Source organism: Coffea arabica, chromosome 4c (assembly GCF_036785885.1).
Source record: "Coffea arabica cultivar ET-39 chromosome 4c, Coffea Arabica ET-39 HiFi, whole genome shotgun sequence".
Classification (NCBI taxonomy): domain Eukaryota; kingdom Viridiplantae; phylum Streptophyta; class Magnoliopsida; order Gentianales; family Rubiaceae; genus Coffea; species Coffea arabica.
Window position 1 is genome coordinate 51987782 of NC_092316.1, and position 17306 is coordinate 52005087.

The window sequence follows — 17306 nt, forward strand, 5'->3', positions numbered from 1 at the left end:
AAAATTCACAAAGTGGTATACAAAGGCTGTGAGTTGGCCTATGAAGTCCCTCCAATCCTCTAAACACGTATGAATGAACTCCTGAGCTTAAAACAGCATCAACTTGAAATTTGCATTCTTGATTCTTTGAATTTAAATTTTGGCTCTATCAAAAGCCCTTCAATTTATTACTATCCGTTGCACCTTCTTAAGTGCAAGAGGAGCCAATTGTGCATTCCTATCTCCTTTTTTCTGAAAATTGAAATCTAGTGATTTTTTTGGCGCACACTACTATAGGCATCACCCACTTAATTCCAGTAATTTCATTAGTCTATATCAACAATCTGCAGCCATCTCCCAATTAGATTTCAAATTGTCTAATGTTATTTTTTGTTGTCTTTGCTGGGTTTCAGCCTTTAATGTTATGTGGCATAATTCAAAAACATAAACTGATCTCATGGACTGATTGTTGCACTTTGTTTCATATTTCAGTGTCAAAATGACTAAAATCAATACAAGTATTAATCAAAGAATTTAAAGCAGGCTGCATGTAATTTTTTACTAACCATTTTGGACTCAGATAGTGTAGTTGCTTGACTCAAAGCACCTTGTGGTTTAAATGACGTGCCGTTTGCCCTATATGGCTTATTTCATCTACTCATATACCCTTCTATTAGATAGGGAATGGGTTCTTTTTTTGTAAGCCGAAAAGGGATAGATGGTACCATATGGAGTTTTTGAGTCTTTCAAATATACTATCAGCGGCTAGAATTCTTTAGTGAATAATTTCTTTGTTGCCTACGTTAAAATCTTTGGCTAATAAATTTAATGATTTTAGACATTTTGAGACTGAAATATGAAAGCTAACTGCCCAATTAGTACTTGTGTCAGTTTATATTTTTAAACTATGTTGCTTATCAGTAGAAATTGAAACCCCACAGAGAGAATAATGAATCACAATAGAAAATTTTAGTTTTAATTTAGAAATGGCTGTAGATTATTGTCAGATACAAATGAACTTTTCAGAATAAAATGGGTAATGCCTAGAGTAGTGAGGGCCTAAGATGGCTGGATTTTAATTTCTAGAAAAGAGGAGATAGGTGCGCATTTGACTTCTCTAGAAATGATAGTGCCATGGATACAGACAAAGGCTTTCATTAGAGCCAAAGTTACAATTTTAAGAATCAACAACGCAATTTTGTTTTTGATATTATTTGGGTCTAAAGAGTTTGCTCTTGTGTGTTCCAATTCTTGGAAGGATTTCGCTGGTCAACTAGACTGGGCTTTGAATACCTCTTAGGTGAGGATGTTGTAGTATAGTGTTTAAGTTGAATATGCATAAGGAACTAAGTAGCGCATCATTTTCGATTTCTGAGATGTTTATGGCCTTTGTCTTGTCTAGATGAGTTAATTTGAATATATCTGTGGATTTGTTACAATTTTGAGGTTTGTGGTCAAATAAATGGTTAAGAAATAAATTTTAATTAGAAACTCTGAAACTCAGGTTTTAGAAATTGCAGACATTTGCAAGAAAGCATATTGCGCTTTGATTCAAGTGGAGGATGTTTTTGACCATTCCACAAGGTTTCTGGTTAAGAGTGCTCAGAACATACTAGGTTAGAAAGAAATTAGGTAGATTTGTAGAGTTTTGCCCTTTCATGCAAATATAGGATTCTAATTAGGGTATCAATTGGATATTCAAATGGAGAAAGAAGGAACAAAGTATATCTGCATGTTGTTAGATTCTAATTAGTGTAGGTGGGTTACTTAAGAGTTTAATTGTGGGTTGTTGAATATTTGGAATATTGCCAATTAATTTTATGATAAATGAGCTGTGTTCTGGTCAAACAAATGGTGAAAAGAAAAAAGGCATATAGAACAGAAAGTTAGGTTTAAGAAATCCCATGAATTGTAAGTCAGCAAGGTTCATTTGGAGCCTTTTTTAACCATTCTACAAGGCTTAAGGGAATGATTAACCAAACAATACTAGGTTTAAGAAATCCCAAGAATTGCAAGTCAGCAAGGTTCATTTGGAGTCTTTTTTAGCCATTCTACAAGGCTTAAGGCAATGATTAACCAAATAATACTAGGTTTGTTTAGAGGTTTGTTGATGCTACACAAAGATTGGTTCCTTAGCAGGCAATTAGAGGACTTGTACACAAGGATGCATTGCATTTTGGATTCTATCTAATTTAGGTGAATTACTTGGGATTTATCTGTGGGTTTGTTTTCACAAATTTTGAGCATTGTTAATGATTTTATGGTAAATAAGTAGCACTGGGGTGAAGAAAACAGAGAAAGTTAAAATGGTATAGGGGATCTGAGACTCTACTTCTAGAAATTTCAGAGATTTGGAAAAAACCATATTCCATCAAGGTCCATTTAGAGGTTGATTTTGACCATTCTTCAAGGTTTAAGGCAAAAGTAATTAGACATACTAGCCTTAGAAGTTAGGTGAATTGTGTAGACTTGTCCTTTGCAAGCATTTACAGGATTTTCATGCACTAATGTTGCACTTTAGCATTTGATTTGAGTATGGAAATGAACGACGGGCTGAAAATAGTATATGCATGTTTTCTTGGATGTTGATATTTTGTTGGACTAATTAATCTAGATGGGTTACTTGGAATCTGTTTGGGTTTATTAAAAATCTTCAATATTGTTAATGAATTTTATTTATGGTGATAAGTACTGTTCTGGAGAAAAGAAAATAGGTGAATTAGAAACTAAAATTTGGGTTTTAGAAATCCCAACAATTACAAGAAAGCATTTGGAGGAAGCTTCATTTGGAGGTTGTATTTTCATCATTATACAGGGCTTAAGGCAGAGAGTTACCAGTTTGTACTAGGTTTGCTGCTAAGGAAACGATTATGCTTAGAAATTAGCTGGCTTTGTACCGAGTTTGGTTCCTTTGCAGATGAGTTGCTTGGGATTTAAATTGAAAATCCAGATGGTAACACAAGGAACTAAGTATTGCATCTTCTTGATTCTATCTAATTTAGATGAGTTACTTGGGATTTATCTGTGGGCGCGTGACTAATTTTTAAGTGTTGTCAATGATATTATGGTAAGTAATTTTGTGGTGGAATTAGTGGAGAAAATGATGATGGTATTCAAATCTGAGTCTCAGCTTCTAGAAATTATAGAGATTTACAAGAAAGCATATTGTAACAAGGTCCATTAGAGGTTGGTTTTAGCGATTCTACAAGTTTTAAGCAAAGAGTACCGGTACATGGTAGGCTTAGTAAGAAGTTAGGTGAATTGTGTAGAACTTTGTCCTTTGCATGCAAATATTGGACTCTCATTTAACGACTTTGTACTTTAGCATTTGATTTGAATATTCTAATGGACCACCAGTTGAAAAAAGTATATGCGCATCTCATTGGATTCGGGGATTTTGTTGGACTCTCTTTCTTTAATCTTGGTGAGTCACTTGGAATGTCTTTGGGTTTGTTGAAAATCTGGAATATTGTCAATAGATTTCAGATAAGTACTGTACAGGAGAAAAAATTTTCAATTAGAAACTCAACCTTTGGTTTTCCAAATCCCAAGAATTGCAAGAAAAAGGTAAATTTTTTTTGGGGGGGGGGGGGTTTGCCCATACCATTTTATAAGGCTTAAGGCAATGATTAAATAGAACATAGTAAGTTTGGTTAGAAGTTTGCCAGCGTTGTTACAAGGATTAAGACAGTGATCAAATAGTACTTAGTGCAGAGTTTTCTCACCATTTTACAAGGATTAAGGCAATGATCAAATAGAACAGACAAAGTTTAGTTAGAAGTTTGCTTGTGTTGTGCAGAGTTTGGATCCTTTGCAGGCGATTAGAGGACTGATATACAAGGACATTGCACTTCAGGATTTATATTGAACGTCTAGATGGTGACTGAGGAACTATGTATTGCATCTTTAGGGATTCTATCCAAGTTTCTTGGGATATATATGTGGGTTTGTTACAAGTTTTGAGTGTATTGGCAATGATTTTATGGTTGATAAGTAGTACAGTGGTGAAATAAATAGAGAAAATAATTATGGCATTTCGAATAGAAATTTCAGAGATTACAAGAAAGCATATTGTACCAAGGTCCATTTAGGAGATTTTTTTTAACAAGGTTTTAGGCAAAGGGTAACCAGAACTTAGTAGGGTTAGTAAGAAGTTAGGTGAACCATGCAGAGTTTTGTCCTTGGTCAGCAAACATAGGACTCATATGCAATGATGTTAGCTTAAGCATTCGATTTGAGTATTCATATAGGCGACATGTGAAACAAAGTGTATGGTGCATCTTGTTGGATTCCAAAATTTTGTTGGACTCTAAATGGTCTAGGTGAGTGACTTGGAATCTATTTGAATTCATAAAAAATCTGGAATACTGTCAAGGAATTTTATGGTAGATGAGTAGTCTACTGGAGAAAAGAAAAATAGGTCAATTAGCAACTGAAAGTTAAAGGTTTAGAAATTTTAAAGAATCACAAGAAAGCATATTGCAGCACGGTTCATTTGGACGTTGTCTTTTTGCCATTCTACAAGGCTTAAGATAGTTTTTAGAACATACTGAGTTTGATTATAAGTTTGCTGGTGTTGTGTAGAGTTTGGTCCTTTTACAAGCAATTAGAGGACTTGCAGACAAGGAAACTGCACTTTAGGATTTAACTTGAATGTCCAGATGGTGACATGAGGAACTAGTATTGCATCTTTTTGGATTCTATGTAATTTAGGTGAGTTACTTGGTATTTATCTGTGGGTTTGTACAAATTTCGAGTATTGTCAATGACTTATTGTTGATAAGTAGTATTGTGCTGGAATTAACGGATAAAATAAAACTAGTATTTCAAATTTGGGACTCAGCTTCTATAAATGCTAGAGATTTACAATAGCAAGCTATTCCAAGGTGCATTTAGAGGTTGTTTTCAGTTTAAGGCAGTGAGCAAACCTCAACATACTAGGCTTGGTAAAAACTTAGGTGAATTGTGCAGAGTTTCATCCTTTGCTGGCATATATTGGACTCTCATGCATTGTTGTTGAAGTTTAGCATTTGATTTGAGCAGTCAAATGGGTGGAAGGTGGAATAAAGTATATGCACATCTTGTTGGACTCTAATTAATCGAAGTGAGTTACTTGGAATCTATTTGGGTTGTTAAAGACTTGAAATATTGTTAAAAACATAGTAGTGTTCTGCAGGAAAGACGAAAAGGTCAATTTGAAACTGATATTTAGGTTCTAGATGTCCCAAGAATTAGAAAAAAGCGTATTGCAGCAAGGTTCTATTGTAGGTTGTTTTTTAACATTCTACGACCTTTATGGCAAAGTGTAACAAGAACATACTAACTTTACTAAGTTGGTAGATTTATCTAGAGTTGAGTTCCTTTACGGCAAATATAGGGCTCTTATGTAAGGGCATTGCACTTTTAGGGTTTAACTTGAATATTCAGATGGTTTATATGTGCTTGTTGGATTCTGAGATTTAGTTGGATTCTATCTCATGACGGCGAATTACATCTATTTGGGTTGTTAAGTGAAAGAGAAGAAGCAAGAGAGGAAGATATTTTGGGATAACATTCCTACACACACTTATGTGAGTAGTACAACTGACATATATATACAAGATTGAAATAATCTAGATCCTAAAATCAAGCTATCAAGATCCTAAAATCAAGCTAGAATAATTAGCTATCTACTTCCTATAATTAAACTAGGATAATCAGACTAATAATCAGGCTATCTAATCCCTATAATTGATGTATAATATATCACACATATCTAGATATATTCAACACTCCCCCTCAAGCTGGAGCATACAAATCATATGCACCAAACTTGCCACATATATATTTTATACGAGGACCTCTTAGGGACTTGGTAAGAAAATATGCAAGTTGATCACTTGAATTAACGAAACCCGTCTCAATAACTTTGGAGATCAATTTTTCTCTAACAAAATGACAATCAACTTCAATGTGCTTAGTCCTCTCATGAAAGACTGGATTGGAGGCAATGTGGAGTGCAGCTTGATTATCACAAATCAACTTCATTGGGTCACTAGTCCCCAAATTCAACTCATTGAGCAATTGTTTAAGCCATATTAGCTCACATGTAGCCATAGCCATGGCTCGATACTCAGCCTCAGCACTGGATCTAGCAACCACATCTTGTTTTTTACTTTTCCAAGATATTAAGTTGCCACCAACCAGAATACAATAACATGTGGTAGAACGACGATCAATAGGTGATCCTGCCCAATCTGCATCAGTGTAACCAATTACTTGCATGTTTCCTTTATCAGTATACAACAATCCTTGGTCAGGTGCTCCTTTGATATATTTGAGAATGCGGAGAGCTGCATTCCAATGAATATCACACGGGGAATCTAAAAACTAATTGATCACTGAGACAGAAAAAGATATGTCAGGACGTGTTACTGTAAGATAGTTCAACCGTCCCACAAGCCTACGATACTTTCCAGGATCCTTAAGTGGCTCCCCCTGTCCTGGAAATAATTTAATATTGAGATCCATTGGAGTTTCGACAGGCTTAGCATTTGACATGCCTGCCTCCTCCAAAATGTCCAATGCATATTTTCGTTGGCAAATAACAACACCTTCTTTGGATTGGGCAACTTCGATACCCAAGAAATAACGAAGCTTGCCCAAATCTTTCGTCTGGAAATGGCCAAAAAGGTGGTTCTTTAACTGAGCAATTCCATCATGATCCTGTCCAGTGATAATAATATCATCGACATAAACGACAAGATAAATGCTACCTTTTGATGGAGAATGACGATAAAACACTGAATGATCAGCCTCACTACGGATCATGCCATATTTTTGGACAACATCACGAAAGCGTCCAAACCAGGCCCGAGGAGATTGTTTGAGACCATAGAGTGCACGTTTTAGTCGACAAACCATTCCACTAGACTTCCCCTGAATAACAAAATCAGGTGGTTGATCCATATAAACTTCCTCCTGCAATGTACCATGAAGGAATGCATTCTTGATGTCTAATTGGTGCAAAGGCCAATGATGAACAGCAGAAAGAGATAAGATGAGACGAACAGAAGACATCTTGGCCATTGGAGAAAAGGTGTCAGTATAATCCAGACCAAAAATTTGAGTATAACCCTTAGCTACTAGACGAGCTTTAAGACGATCAATTTGACCATCCGGACCAACTTTAACAGTATAAATCCAACGACAACCAACAGTTGATTTACCAGGTGGGAGTGGGACCGGCTCCCAAGTGGAATTGGAGTGAAGAGCAGCCATTTCATCTATCATTGCCTGACACCACCCAGAGTGGGACATAGCCTCACCTATAGTTTTAGGAACAGACATGGACGACAAAGAGGACAAAAAGGCATAATAGGATGAAGACACGCGCTGATAATTGAGACAAGTATAGTTGGGACATTGATTGCGAGTAGAACGAATACCTTTGCGGACAGCAATGGGTGGGCTGGCTGGAGAGGAGATCGTGGTAGGTGACGAACTTGGAATAGTTCGTGAGGCATCAGGGACATCAGCAGATTCTCCAACACCATTATCTGGAACTGTAGTAGGACAATTCCTTACATTGCGTCTCTGGTAAGTGAGCAATGGTGGTGATGCGGGTGAAGGTAAGGACTCTTTAGGAGGCTGACTAATGTCAGTGTCATGAGTAAGAGGAATAAAATAAGTAGAAACAGGAATATCCTCTGTGATTGTAGAATGCTCAGACTTGTTAAGCTGAAAGAAAGGAGTAGACTCAAAGAACGTAACATCTGCAGAGATGATGTATCGTCTAAGATCAGGAGAAAAACATTTGTACCCTTTTTGTGTTCGAGAGTACCCCAAAAATACACATTTGACAGCACGTGAAGACAACTTATCTTTTCCAGGAGTGAAATCATGTACAAAACATGTACAGCCAAATGTACGAGGGGAAATAGAAAATAGTGGAGTATTAGGATATACAAAAGAGTAAGGAACTTGATTCTTAAGGACAGATGAGGGCATGCGATTAATCAAATAACATGCAGTGAGAATGGCATCCCCCCAAAAACGTAACGGAACATTTGCATGAAGAAGTAAAGTACGTGCTGTTTCAACCAAATGTCTATTTTTCCTTTCAGCAATCCCGTTTTGTTGTGAGGTGTGAGAACATGATGATTGATGAATGATCCCTTTAGACTCCATAAAGGACTTGAAAGAGGTGGAGAAATACTCATGTGCATTATCACTACGTAAGATTTTTATGGAAACACCAAATTGTGTTTGAATTTCAGAGACAAAACTTTGAAAAATAGAAAACACTTCAGATCTATTCTTCATAAGAAACACCCAAGTACAACGAGAATAATCATCAATGAAAGTGACAAAATACTGAAAACCTAAAGTAGAAATAACACGACTCGGTCCCCAAATATCAGTATGGACCAAAGAAAATAGAGATTCAGCTCTACTATTAGCCCTTTTCGGAAAATGACTACGAGTGTGTTTTCCAAGCTGACATGATGCACACTCTAAGGAAGACATAGTAATAGATGGCACCATCTTTCGAAACTTATTTAAACTTGGATGACCCAAACGACTATGGATTAGCAGAGGATCATCTACAGCAGAACAAGATACTGGTGTTGGTAAAGACAGATGGTAAAGTCCCTGAGACTCACGCCCTGTGCCAATCGTCCGCCTCGTACCTCGATCCTGTAAAATTACAGATTCCTCATCAAATGTAACTAAGCAGTTAAGAGAACGACACAAATGACGAACAGATACTAAACTAAAAGGACAATTGGGTATAAAAAGAACAGAATCGAGAGGCACAGAAGGTAGAGGGTTAGCCTTGCCAATCCCTTTAGCTTGGGTTTGTGAGCCATCAGCAAGAGTAATATTGGGTAGAGAAGTAGAACTGTGGAGTGAAGAGAAAAGTTGTGGATTACCAGAAATATGATCTGTGGCAGCAGAATCTAAAACCCATGGGCCAAGAGATGGAGATTGAGAGACACATGCACTAACATTACTAGTGTGTACAACTGAGGCAGTAGGTGTGGAAAATTGTTTGGCTGTAAACCATTTCACAAAATCTTCATACTCGGGCTTGAGAGTTGGTTCTGAACTTGCGCAAGGTTCGGATTGAACAATATTCGCCACTTGTTGGGGAGGACATCCATGCAAGATCCAACACCGATCTTCTGTGTGGCCAACCTTTTTACAATAGTCACAGTAGGGTCGATTTTTGTTACCATTATAACCACCTCGACCACGGCCACGTCCACGACCTCCTCTTTGGCTGGATTGAGATGCCAAAGCTGATGAATCAACAACGATAGTCTCCGAAGATGATTTTGATTCATCCGGGAGCCGTAACAGCCGTGAAAAAGCTTGAGACAAAGTAGGAATTGTGGGGCTAGCAAGAATCTGATCACGAATGGTAGAATATTCTGCAAGTAATCCAAAGAGAGCCAAAAGCATAAAAAATGTACCTCGCTGAGAGAGTTGTTCCTGCTGAGTTGCAGCAGGGGGTAGCAACTCATTGAAATCGGAAAGGACCCCTTGAATTCTGCCTAAGTAAGAACTCATAGGCATATCAAGTTTTCGAGGTGCAATGAGACTCATCAAATTAGAACAAACGGCATAAACACGAGATATATCATTAGTGTATAATGCTTTGGCCTGCTCCCAAACACTAAAGCAAGTCTTATGTGGACGGAAAATTTGCTTTAGTGAAGAATTAATGGTCTGCCAAAGCATGCTACACAATTGAGCATCGATTCGCTCCCACTTGGATGGATCAGTCATAGTATCATCAGGTTTAGTAGTAAGATGATCTTTATATCCTTGTCCCATAAACCATAGCTCAACGTCAGCAGCCCAAGTAGAGTAGTTACTGCCTTTTAGTTTTTCGGTAGTAATAATAGTACAACCAGTAATAGATGGATTGGCCATGAGAGGAGTTGTGGATTTAGATGTTGATGTTATAGATGTATCGGATGTAGACATAATGATATTGGGTTAAAGAAAATCACCGGGTAAAATCACCGGGTGGGATGATTAGAAAACGAATTTCTCTTTCTCACTTGCTCTGATACCATGAAAGAGAAGAAGCAAGAGAGGAAGATATTTTGGGATAACATTCCTACACACACTTATGTGAGTAGTACAACTGACATATATATACAAGATTGAAATAATCTAGATCCTAAAATCAAGCTATCAAGATCCTAAAATCAAGCTAGAATAATTAGCTATCTACTTCCTATAATTAAACTAGGATAATCAGGCTAATAATCAGGCTATCTAATCCCTATAATTGATGTATAATATATCACACATATCTAGATATATTCAACATTAAGTATCTGGAATATTGTCAGTCTATTTTACGGTTGATAAGTAGTGTTATCGAGAAAAGAAAAAAAGGTCTACTAGAAACTGGCTCTTAGTTTTTAAAATCCCAAGAATTACCAGAAAGCATAAAACACCCAAGATTCATTTGGAGGTTGTTTGTTACCATTCTACAGGGTTTATCGCAATAAGTAACAAGAGCATACTAATTTTATTGAAAAGTCTGTTTGATTGTGCAAAGCTTAGTTCCTTTGATTGCAAATATAGGATCCTTATGTAAATGCATAGGATTTTAGGATTTAAATTGAATATTCAGATCAGGATACTAGGAATTATGTATTGCATCTTTTTGGATATTGAGATTATGTTGGATTGTGTGTAACGAAAATGAGTTATTTGGAATTTATTTGTGGGTTTGTTATAATGTTGGACTATTGTCAATAGTTTTATGGTGGATAAGTAGTGCTCTGGTGAAACAAATGCAGAAAAGAAAGAAATGTTAATCAGAAATTGAAACTCAGGATCTAGACAATTTGAAGAGTTAAAAGAAAGCATATTGCACCCCATGGTTCATTTGGAAGTTGTTTTTTGGACCAGTCTACATGGTTTAAGGCAAAGAGTAATAAGAAATTAGTGAAACCGTGCAGAGTTTTGTTCCTTTGCAGGGAGAAATTTGACTGTTGTCTATGGAGGTTACAGTGGGGTTTAAATTGACTATTTAGATGGTGACAACAAGGAAGAAAAGTATTTTGCATCTTGTTGGATTTTGGTAGTGTATTATGGAATTAAAGTTAATCTAGGTGAGTAATCTGGAATTTATTTGTGAGGGCTCGTTACGAATTTGGGAGATTGTTTAACAAAATTTTATGTGAAATAAGTGGTCTTCTGATGAAATAAATTGGTGATAAAAAGGGTGTCATTAGAAACTGATGCTAAGGTTTTAGAAACTCTTTTTTTTTTTTTTGTCAAAACGATAATGTATTATTAAAACTTGGTACTACAAAAGTTCTACAAATGTGGGCAACTGCCTATCAGATCATCTTGTGCCATCTGTTTGAGCCACTGGGGACAGCTAAGCTTCCACATTATATTCTTCACTAATGTTGACGCAAATTTTGCTACATAATGACCTAGACAATTCCTTTTCCTACTAACAAACTTGAAATTGCAAACTGAAAACCAATCTACTAACTGAATGATGTCTTCCACTATAGTTGTCACTGTGTGGTCCTCAATTCTTCTTTCTTTTATCATGTTGACCACATTTTTACAGTCAGATTGCAATTCAATTTTCGTCTATCCTGCATCTTTTGCCAGCTGAGCCTGTTTGATTGCTGCAGCTTCTTCCACTATTGCTCTTCCTTTCTTTAGTTCCTGTACTGCCCTCACTTCTACTAGTTCCCCTTTCCAGTTTCTTGCAACTATCCCAAGTCCCGTTCTGATCTTCTTTGCAGAAACAGCAGCATCCTGTTAATTCTTATTGTATCACACTGGAGAGGAGTCCATCTTTGGTTCATCATTTGTTGTCTTGGTTGGTCCTCCATTTTCTCCAGATTCCCCTTGTTTATCTCCGTGTATTCCATCCATTTTTTCTGAGCTCTCCTAATGGTTGAGTTGCTGTCCATTCTGTTGCCCTCGAACATGAATTTGTTTCTTGGTTTCCATATTTGCCAATGTATATTGACTGTGAGTTCCAAGTGTCCCTCTCTATTCTCCACTTTGCATGCATCTATAAGACATTCCCACAATCTATCTCCAAAAATTAAACCTCAGATCATTCAAGCCTTCCCACTGTAATGGTGCTAATTTCCATGTCTGTTGCGTATTGGTGCAAGAAAAGAACGTGTTCAAGAGTTTCTACTTCCTCTCCACAACATCTGCACATAGGATCACCCATTTTTGTTCTATGGAGTATGCATTTTTGAACCGGGAGTACTCTTGTAAGCGTTTCCAGAGAAAATGTTTATGCTTATGTTTAATGTTCAGGTTCCACAAACCTTTCCAAACTTTATCCTTCCTAGGTCCAGTACTAGCCTCCTCATGCTTTTCTTTTTCACACTGGAGTTTCTTCTTCCTCTGCTTAGCTAGAGCATACCCTGTTTTCACAGTATACACCCCAGATTTGGAATGTCTCTAGTACATCCGGTCCTTTCTTTGGAAGCAACTGATATGAATTCTTTGTATTTGCTCTACATCTTCCTGACAGAAAGTTTTCTTCAGTAACTCCATATTCCACTTGCCACCTGATAAAAGTTGATCGACTGTTTTCACTCTACAAACTGTAGGTTTTCCATTCTAACTTTGCCCTCTTCTGTATTGGATAGCCACTTATCATTCCATATATCCACTGCATTCCCGTCTCCAATCCTCTTCATTATTCCTTTGGCTAGCAATTCTCTTGCACTGGATATCCTTTTCCATACCCAACAATCACTGTTCTTCACCTTGCTTTCAAAAAGGTTTCTATCTCTCAAATACCTGGCTCTGATTACTTTGCTCATCTGCAGGTTTGGTTGAATTAAAATCCTCCAACATTGTTTGGCCAGGAGAGCTTCATTAAAGTTTTCTAGGTCCCTGAACCCAAGTCCACCATTTCCTTTAGTTTCAGTGATCTTGTTCCAACTTACCCAGTGCATTCTTTGTCTGTATTCGCCATTTCCCCACCAAAAATTTGCAATTCTTTTACAGATCTCCTTGGAAGCTTGAAGCATGATGGTATTCAAATCTCAGTCTCAACTTCTAGAAATTATAGAGATTTACAAGAAAGCATCATTAGAGGTTGCTTTTGGTGATTCTACAAGGTTTAAGCAAAGAGTACCAGTACATACAAGGTTTAGAAGTTAGGTGAATTGTGTAGAGATTTGTCCTTTGTGTGCAAATATTAGACTCTCATTTAATGACTTTGTACTGTAGCATTTGATTTGAATATTGTAATGGGCCACCAATTGAACAAAGTATATACGCATCTCATTGGATTCAGAGATTTTGTTGGACTCTCGTTAATCATGTGAGTCACTTGGAATGCATCTGGGCTTGTTAAAAATCTGGAATATTGTCAATGGATTTTAGATAAGTACTGTACAGGAGGAAAAATGTCAATCACAAACTCAACCTTCAGTTTCTGAAAAAATGTTGATTTTGAGCAATGATTAAATAGAACATACTAAGTTTGGTTAGAAGTTTGCTAGCGGTGTGCAGAGTTTTCTTACCATTTTTCAAGGATTACCGCAATGATCAAATAGAACATACTACGTTTAGTTAGAAGTTTGCTAGTATTGTGCAGAGCTTGGATCCTTTGCAGGTGATTGGGGGACTCATATACAAGGACATTACACTTCAGGATGGTGACATGAGCAGCTAAGTATTGCATCTTTAGGGATTCTAAGTTACTTGGGATATATATGTGGGTTTGTTACAAGTTTGAGTACTGGCAATGGAGAAATAAATGGAGAAATTCCAGAGATTAAGAGAAAGCATATTGTACCAAGGTCCATTTAGGAAATTTATTTTACAAGGTTTAAGGCAAAGAGTAACCAGAACATAGTGGGCTTAGTAAGAAGTATTGACCTTATATGCAATGAGGTTTGCTTAAGCGTTTGATTTGAGTATTCGTGTCGGTGACAAGTTGAACAAAGTATATGGGACATCTTATTGGATTCCAAAATTTTGTTTGACTCTAATTAGTGTAGGTGAGTGACTTGGAATCTATTTGGACTCTTAACACAGATATATCTCATTTCTGTTCTATTTTTGTTGAATCCAATTTGTCCTGATGCTTATATTGAGATTCTGAAAAGAGAAACTAAGGACTTACCTGACTTGTCAGAGATTTTAAAATTGGCTGCAGAAAATTTCTTTAAAATTGGACTCTTCCTGATTTGAACTTTGATTCTTCACTTGTGACAATATGCATGACCAACCTTCTTCGGTTTGATAAAATACCATTGGCCATTTGAGGATCTAATGTTTAACTGTAGAAGGTTGAGTCATCCCCTATGACACAACATAACTTGCTCAGTACGAACTCCCTTGTCTGGTTCCCCAACTTCACTTTCATCGTCTTTGTTTTCCTTTTTCCAATTGTTGGTTTTAACAGTACACAGTTTTCCGTTCAACAGGGGGAGAAAGGTCTCTCCAAAGAAAATAGAGCAGCCCTTTTGGGTAAACTTTCTATTCTTGATTGCATCTGATTAGATTGACGTGAAAGTAAGTATATCTACTTGTTTGTATTGTTCTTAGATGGTTGGTTTTCTTTTTATTCTGCAGTTACCTTTCTCTGCAAGAGTAAAAAATCTCCAGTTAGTCTTTCTCTGCACTGGTTCTGTGATATTGCTCTAAGCTTGGATTTTTTATCTTCCAATACTAATCGCAAATACAAATATTTATTCTTCCTCTGCTGCTGAAAGCATGCAGCTACAAACGGTTAGTTCTCCTAAGGTGCGACGAGGTACTTTTACCAAAATAGTAAAAGTTTGAACCACTTTATCGTACAAAATAGTAAAGAATCCTGCAAAAAGCAATTATGTGATGGCTGGTCCTTACTGATTTAAGTATAAGACTAGGTGGACCTACTGAGCAAATATGGAAAGAGGCTCAATTCCATGAACGATTACGGTGAATACAGATTGTAATTTTGTTCATCAACACGAACGATGTGAGCTTGGGTTAGCTCAAACAGGGCTCATAACTCAAAATCTTGTCGCGAGTCAAGAATGAGCAACACATTCCTGAGTCTTGTTGAGCTAAGTTTGGATTCAAGAATATGATCTACTGTATGAGATGAATTCCAGCCTATGTTACATGGACCTGGGGGGTGCAAGAGTCCATTATAGGTGCACGTATTGCATCTATATCGAAGTGTCTGATCCTAGTATTTGAAAATGATGGGATCTAGGGATATGTGTTCAAATTCAGATATGGGTGGAGGGATTCATTTCTTATACTCATAGGTGCACCTATGAGTATATTTAAAAACAAATCATTCTAAAATTTATCCACAATCATATTTGAAACTTGTGCTAATAAAAAGATCAGTTAAATGTGCAGTTAGGTTGAAATAAGGACGTCTGTGCATTTATATATAGAGTGTGTACATCTGATTTAGTATCATCGTCCACAAACTGCAATTTAAGTAGTACTTTCAGAAATGCAGTACCCGTGAGTCTTGTTTTGGGCTTCTGCTCTCACAGTCGAAGCTAGGCCATTCATATATATAACAACAACTTTATATAAATCCCAAAAACTCATCTTATTTAATTGCAGCTGATCATGTCTCACCAGGTAACATTAAAATGAAAACTAGAATTAACCAGGCACGATTCAGTTGTGGATTCCACTTCAAGAACAATCTAAGAGCAGGATATTTGACTGCTAATGGGTTTAAAGGGGTATTGATTATCGGCTGCATAATTGAAACTGAAATTGCCGTGTGTAACGCCGTAATAGATCGGCTGGCCACCGTTAATGAGGCAAGAGTTGCCGCCGTTTTGGGACAGGACAGCGGGATTAATCTTTTCAACGCTTTGAAAGCCGGAGCAAGACAACTTGACCTGGGTTTGAGTGCAAGTACAATCATTAAAGATGGTGAGTTTGAACTCCGGTTTGGATTGTACCTTTGCCCCTGTTGGAGCCTGCAATATGATCAGACTTGATAGAGAGCATCCCTGGGCATTTGCAGTGCCTGCAAGTTAAAATAAATTACTACTACGAATTAACAACATAACATATATTATTTATTAATTCCAAAGAAAAACACATTATACACATACATATAACTAATGCATATATATATATATATATGTATGTATATAGTAAGCCAAATACATGCATTGTATGTCAAAAGCAGACCAGCCAAAAGTTTTGAAGTTGATAACACTACTATTTTATCTTTCACTTGAAAAAAAAAAGAAGATGTTTTCAAGTATAGATTTTAAAGAAAATTTATCAATACACATCTCTAATTTCTTTTTTTTTTCCCAAAAACACAGCGTGCACACACGTATATGTATATGTATATGTATATTTTCTACGATTCTTTTCGAAATCTGCTGCAGTGGATATAATGATGCATTTAGAAACTATACCTGCGCTTAATAGACCAAGAAAGAGAGGCAAGCAAAGGATCTTGAAAATGGCTGCCATCTTCTTTGTTCTTGTCTCTTTACAATGATTCTAAATCTCAAAGTGTGCTACTTTTACCTGCATATGCATAAGAGAACTTGGGAATTTATATATGCAAGACTTTCATATATATATATATATGGAAAAATGAGCATTGGAGGGTAAGAATTAATATGCATGCGAAGGGGAATCCATATATATGAGATGGTCTATTGACAGTCGACCAGCTTCAAAGGTTTTTGTCTAGTTATCAACGAAACAATTAAGACGCCAAAGATTTTTGCTAAAAAAACAAAGAAAGAATTTCTCCATGCATATAAACCCGATTATATTTCATTAAATTAGAGATTTTATTAAATCAGCGGTGCATTTGACACATTGCATCCAGCTGCATATCCCAATTATTTTTCTTTCTAAAGAAAAATAAACCTGATATTATTTTTTCTTAAAGAAAGCACTCGTTAAGGGAGGCACTAGGTGATCGACTTTTTTTCTTAGTGTGATAAAGTGACTAAATACAGATAGTGGAATTAATGTGATTGCGTGCATTTATATAGCAAATTAGATACAATTGTCAAAAAAAAATCCATTAAAAGATGGAGAATTATTAATGTACTTTTGATTGACATCCCAAAATTCCACTTATTGTGATTTCATATCATTTCTATTTGAAATGTACCAGATTGAGTTGTTTTAAATGTTAAAAGAAGATTCTCATTAGCATATTGATTCCCTTGATTTCTTTATTTAAAAGGCAATCACTTTCGATTTATATTTGATTCTCATTAATTTATTTCCCGCAATGATTTGTATGCCCATTTACAGATCTCTTTTCATTTCCCAACTTTTCCTTACATTCTGGCCTAAGTTCTCCCAAACTGCAAGCC